The following is a 7,048-nucleotide window of genomic DNA, read 5'->3' as shown; positions in this document are numbered from 1 at the left end:
AAATGCAAATCAAAACCGCAATGAGGTATCACCTCAACCTGTTAGAATGGCTATTACAAAAAAGACAAGAAATAAGTGTGGGCAAGGATGTAGAGGAAAGGGCACCTTTGTACACTGTTGTTGGGAATGTAAATTGGTGCGACTACTATGGAAAACAGTATGGAGCTTCCTCAAAAAATTAAAAATAGAACTACCATATGATCCAACAATTCCACTTCTGGGTATTTAGCCAAAGAAAACAAAAACACCAATTTGAAAAGATATATGCAGCCCTATGTTCATTGCAGCATTATTTTTAATAGCCAAGATATGGAAACAAACTAACTGTCCATCAATGGATGAATGGATAAAGAAGGGGAGGTGTATATACACAATGGAATACTACTCAGCCATAAAAAGAATGAAATCTTGCCGTTTGTGACAATGTGGATGGACCTTGAGGGTATTATGCTAAGTGAAATAAGCCAGTCAAAGACAAATACCATTTCATTTCATTTATATGCGAAATATGAAAAAACAAATGAACAAACAAAACTAAACCAAACCAATAGATACAGAGAAGAGATTGGTGGTTGCCAGAGGGAAGAAACGTCAGAGAGTGGGTAAAATGGGAGCAGGGGGTCAACAGGTACAAACTTCCAGTTACAAAATAAATAAGTTGTGGGGATGTAATATACCGCACAGTAACTATAGTCCAGAGTATTGTATTGCATATTTGAAAAGTGATAAGAGAATAAATCTTAAAAAACCTCTCATCACAAGAAAAAAAAATTTGTAACTTTGATGACTAGATGGTAACTAAAATCATTGTGATGATTATTTCACAGCATATACAAATTTTGAATCATGTACACCTGAAATTAATATAATGTCATATGCTAATTACACCTCAGTTTAATAAAAGAGAGATGCAATCTACAAAGGTCAGGACTTCCACTTCTGTTAACGACAAACTAGATAATTTCGACCAATCGTCTTACTGAGGACTGGAAAAATTAGGCCCCCCAGAAATCTGCTCAAAGGCACTAAGAAGTAGCAAAATAATGAAGAATGACCAGGCTAAGATCTGGAAGAAGACAGAAATTCAGGGAGGTGAGCCTGGCATGTGAAGCAGCATTTCCATTAGTGGAGGATAGAGGCTAAGCAGTGTTTCTGACAGACTCAAAAGTACAAGACTCCCAAGACAGAGAAAGCAAAACCCCTGCATTTTGAGTTTGGACTTCAAAGAGCACTCTTAGTGCTAAGAGTGAACAAAAAGTATACCAATCCCGGAGACTGCAACCCCAGCTTTGAATCTTCACAGTCCCTGAAATTGAATTAAGTTTGTTCCAGATCACTAGTACCTTCAGGTCCTTGGCAGAAGCAAACTTACATCCTCTCTAGAGGAGATAACATCACAATTCAAACTTTCATTCAAATTTCAAATTTTTTATTCAAATGTCCAATCATGACCAAAAATAAGCAGCAGTGAAAAAAGGCAAGATGCCTAGAATGGAACCATCAGAAACAGTAGACAACAGAAAAAGATTTACAGGGCTTCCCTGGTGGCGCATTGGTTAAGAACCCACCTGGCAATGCAGGGGACACGGGTTCGAGCCCTGGCCCGGGAAGATCCCACATGCCGCAGAGCAACTAAGCCTGTGCGCCACAACTACTGAACCCTCATGCCACAACTACTCAAGCCCACCTGCCTAGAGCCTGTGCCCTGCAACAAGAGAAGCCACCACAATGAGAAGCCCGTGAACTGCAATGAAGAGTAGCCCCCACTCACCACAACTAGAGAAAGCCCACGCTCAGCAACGAAGACCCAACGCAGCCAAAAAAAAAAAAGAAAAGATTTACAGGGGCTCCAGATATTGGAGTTGTCAGACAGACACACACTTTAAGTAACCTTGATTACTATGTTTGAGGACAAAATAACACAAGATTGAAAATTTTCACAGAGAACTGGAAACTATAAGAAAGAACACAACAGATTTTTGAAAAGAACAAAATAGAAATTCTGGAACTGAAGAAAACAGTTAATTGAAAGAAAAAAAACCTCAATGAATGGACTTAACAGCAAATGAAGCATAGCTGAAAAAAGAATTAGTGAAATGGAGGATCAGAGAGAAAATATAATGATGCAGACAAATAAAAGGGTGAAAAATACAGAAAACTGGGTAAGGGGTATAGAGGAAACAGTGACACAATACAACATACACGTAACTGGAGTCCTAGAAAGAGAGAAGAGAGAATGGGGCAGAAACAACATTAGAGAAAGAAAAAACTAAGCTGATGAAAGACATCAATTCACAAACTAAAAAAGCCCCATGAAGTCCTAGCGAGATAAATAAAATGAAATCCATAGTTAGGTGCATTATAGTAAATCTGCTGAAAGCCAGAGACAAAGAAAAAAAGATTATCTTCAAATGAAAACCAGTTAGACTGAGAGCTAACTTCTCAACAGAAACAATGTAATCTAGAAAGCAGAATGATTTCTTTAAAGTGAACAAAAATAACTGAAAAGTATTAAGATGAAATAAAATTTTGGATAAAAATACAGGATTTAAATATTCAATAACAGTAAATAAACAGCAGAAGAAACAGAATTAAAGTGTTCTGATTTTCTGGCATTGTCTGGGAAAGGGCAAGATAACCAAATAACATTAGACTTTGTTAAATTAAGGATGTATATTGTAATCTCTAGGGTAGCCATTTAAAAGTAGCAGAAAACAAGAAAAAGAGGGGGAAAACAGAACAGGTGGGACAAATAGAAAGCACATAAAAAGATAGTAAATTTAAACCCAAACTAACAAAAACTATCAGAGCATATAAAAATATAATTTTTTTTTACAAGAGACACATGGGGATTCAGAAATGTTGAAAGTAAATGGAAACAAGAAATACCATCTATCACAAATTTTGGAAGCTAGTAGAGCTATCTTATCATCAGACAAAGTAGACTTTTAGGCAAAAAGTATAACTAGAGATGCCAAAAGATAATATGATTTTTAATTTTAATATACCTAATCTCAGAATTATAAGGAGAAATGGACAAATTTACAATTATAGTGGGAGAGTTCAACATATCTCTCTCAAATACTGATGGAACAAAAAGATTTTAGAAATCACCTAAGGACACAGAAAACTTCTTAAATTAGTAGTTTTCTACAATATATAATTTCAAGTAGAAAAACTAATTTAAAATAAAAAGTTAACATTTAGATTATTTCCTCTATGAATAACTATGTATTCATTAATGGTATTGGAAGAGAATAACTTGGAGAGTAATTATATTAGAATAAAGGGAAGCATAACGTATTGCATTCAAAAAGCAAGTTCAAAGCAGAGTAGTTTTAGCGTAGGAACAAGTAAGTTTTAGAACTTATTTCATACATTAAGTCATTTGACCTGACTCAGAAAATAGAGAGCTGGCTCTAGTATGCTCCAGTTACAACTGTATATAGGCTATTTCTGTAAAGCAATGACAGTAAGCAGAATTCTAAGGTGGCTTCCATAATCTCCATTCCCTGGTGTTACCCTGTGATTAGGTTAGGTCACGTAACAAGGGTGAAGGGATTTTGCAGATGTAATTAAGGTTCTAGAATTGCTTACTTTAAAGTAATGGAAAAGATTACCCTGGGTGGGTCTGACTTAATCAGGTAGAAGTCCTTTAAAAGAGGGCTGAAGCTTTCCCTAGGTCAAAGATACTCTTCTGCTGGCCTTGAGTTGCAAGAAACAAATCTACCCACAACCTGAAAGAGCTTGCAGGCAGATTCTGCCCTAATGGATCCCCCAGATGACAGTGAGGTCTGGCTGACACCTTGACTGAAGCTCTGTAAGGACCCAGCTAAATTGTGCTTGCAATCCTGACCCAAGGAAACTGTGAGATTCTGAGTGTATGTCTTAAGCCACAAAATTGTGGTAATTTGTTATGGTAGCAATAGAAAACTAATACAGCAATACTGTATCCTACTGGGTTTGTTCCGTGGAGGTGAAACTTCTACAAAGTAATGGTATTCTAGAAATCTACACAGAATTTAGACACTATCTAGTTTAAACCACATAATCTACCTCCCATTTTACAGATGAAGCACATGACTTGCCCAGGGTCACATAGCAAGTTAGTGGCAGGACCCAGGGGAGAACTCAGGCCTCCTGATTCGCAGTGCTCTCTTCAATTCCATCACTATCCTGTTTCAGATGGGAGCTGGGAGAAGACGGTGGGGCATCGGGTTGGAGAGAGCAGTGATAGAGAATAAGCTAATATAATGAATGAGAGCCAGCCAGGCTTCTTTTTTTTTGTATTGAAGTATAGTTGATTAACATTAACAATGTTAACAATGTTGTGTTAATTTCTGCTATACAGCAAAGTGATTGTTATACATATATATATTCTTTCTTAAAGTATTCTTTTCCATTATGGTTTATCATAGGATACTGAATATAGAGTTCTCTGTGCTATACAGTAGGGCCTTGTTGTTTATTCATTCCATGTATAATAGCTTACATCTGCTAACCCTAACCTCCCTCCCCCAATCCCCTCCCTCTTGGCAACCACAAGTCTGATTTCTATGTCCATGGTCTGTTTCATTTGTGTCATATTTTAGATTCCACATATAAGTGATATCATATAGTATTTGTCTTTCTCTTCTGACTTACTTCCCCTAGTATGATAATCTCTAGTTGCATCCATGTTGCTGCAAATGGCATTATTTCGTTCTTTTTTTATGGCTGAGTAGTATTCCATTGTATATATGTACCACATCTTCTTTATTCATTCATCCATCAGTGGACATTTAGGTTGTTTCCCTGTCTTCGCTATTGTGAATAGTGCTGCTATGAACAGAGGGGTGCGTGTATCTTTTGGGATTAAAGTTTTGTGCGGATATATGCCCAGGAGTGGGATTGCTGGATCATATGGTAATTCTATTTTTAGTTTTCTGAGGAACCTCCATACTGCTTTCCATAGTGGCTGGTACAGGCTTCTTGACTGTACCTTTTTTACTATATAAAAACCTAAGGAGACCTTTAGGCCCAGAGCCCTAAACAATTTCCCCAAAGGTGAGGCAGGGAGATAGTTTTCCAGGACCACACACACACATACACACACACACCAAAAGCAAAGCAAAGCAGTGTCCTGTCAGAAGCACTCATGGATATAGTTCCAGCGTTTGTATTTCATCCCTTTGACTTAAGGTCCAAATGCAGATCAACCCAGTGAAGAATGTAATGACTAAGCCTTGTAACTTATTTACTCCTCACCTTGGGTAAGAACATCAGAGAAGAGAGGGAGAGACAATGGAATCCTACTTGTAGTGGGAGATTCCACCAAATTGGGGGGAAAAAAAAAGCCAACATGCATAGAGGACAAAAGACTAGGAGAGGAATGGACTTTGCCTGGGTTCCAGCTCTGCCCCAGCACTGATTTTACCCAACACAGCTCCGTTCTCCTCACAGATTGCCTTCCCTCTCTACTCAGTGGTATAGGTACTGAATAAACATTTCTTAAGTCAGCAAAGCCCCAAGCTCCTGTAATCTGGTAAGGTGATGGAAGCTCTTAGAGTAGAGAGAATACTTGGAAACAGCAGGGAATTAGCTCCTAAACACGCAGACTGCAGAGCAGTGTTAGAAGCCCAGTCTTAGAGGCCAGTCGGCTTGGATTTAAATGTGGCTGTACCGCTTTCTAGCTCACCTACCTTGTATAAGTTACTTTAACTTCCTAATGCTTCCATTTACTCAGCTGAAAACAAAAACAAAAATGGGAAAGTAATAGTATCTGCCTTGTAGGGTTAGGAGAACTCCATGAGATAATCACATATAGTACTTAGCAGTGTTCTGACAACAGTAAGCACCCTACAAATGTTCGTCCTATGATTAATAATTCCTGACCATAGGGACTCTCTGCAAATATCCACCCCTTTGGCTAGAGTTTGTTAGCATCCCTAACTTGGACTGTGTCTTTGCTTTATCAACAAAGAAGATAGATGCTTAATCCATATTAACATTTTTTTTTAAGGGAACGCTATTTATTATTATTATTATTTTTTTTTTTTTTGGCTGTGTTGCGTGTTCGTTTCTGTGCGAGGGCTATCTCTAGTTGCGGCGAGCGGGGGCCACTCTTCATCGCGGTGCGCGGGCCTCTCACTGTTGCGGCCTCTCGTTGCAGAGCACAAGCTCCAGACGTGCAGGCTCAGTAGTTGTGGCTCACGGACCTAGTTGCTCCGCGGTATGTGGAATCTTCCCAGACCAGGGCTCAAACCCGTGTCCCCTGCATTGGCAGGCAGATTCTCAACCACTGCGCCACCAAGGAAGCCCAGCAATTTTTTTTTAATCAACCAGCAGCAGCACTGGTTAAGCTGACCTATTTCTCCAGTCCAAGTATGAAGCTAGTAGAGTAGCAATTCATTCTAATTCAGTAAACGTTTATGGCACTGTGATTAACACTGGGGAGAGGGTGTGGAGATAGAGAGAAACACAGTGTTTTCCCTTAGGAGGCAGAGAGAAATGCAGTGTTTTCCCTGAAGAGGCAGAGAGAAATGCAGTGTTTTCCCTGAAGAGGCTCAGGCTCTTCTGGAGGAAAAGACATGAATTACAATACAAGGCAGAAAAGTGGACTAAAGGTACAAACTACATGCTATCTCCAAGGAGGAAAGAAGTAGAGTACTTGATTTGAATCCTGCTTTCCACCCATTAGAAGTATGACTTTGGACAAGTTATTTAAAAACGCTAAACCTGTCTTCTCATCTTTAAAATAGGGACACTAAAAGCACTGCACTGGAATATCCTATTGCAAGGATAAAGTGAGATAATATGTATGGAGTCCTGGAAAATAACAGATGCTCAAAACAATATTAATCCTCATGCCTTCATTTTTGTCTAAGTAAAACTGAAGACAAAAAAGGGGGCTTTTGATATGGACTTTGAAGGTAAGTAGGAGTTCAAAGGAAAGAAATATGGGGAAAGGCAAGATCAGTAGAATAAACATCATCAACAAAGCCCAGAGCTGATGAGATACTTGGTGTGTTGGGAGCACATATAGTCCTGGTGGCTTGGGCAAGAAACT

Source organism: Neophocaena asiaeorientalis, unplaced genomic scaffold, assembly GCF_003031525.2.
Source record: "Neophocaena asiaeorientalis asiaeorientalis breed wild unplaced genomic scaffold, Neophocaena_asiaeorientalis_V1.1 scaffold964, whole genome shotgun sequence".
In the NCBI taxonomy this organism is placed as follows: Eukaryota; Metazoa; Chordata; class Mammalia; order Artiodactyla; family Phocoenidae; genus Neophocaena; species Neophocaena asiaeorientalis.
The sequence above is the reverse complement of the archived record's forward strand: the minus strand, read 5'-3'. Positions refer to the sequence as shown.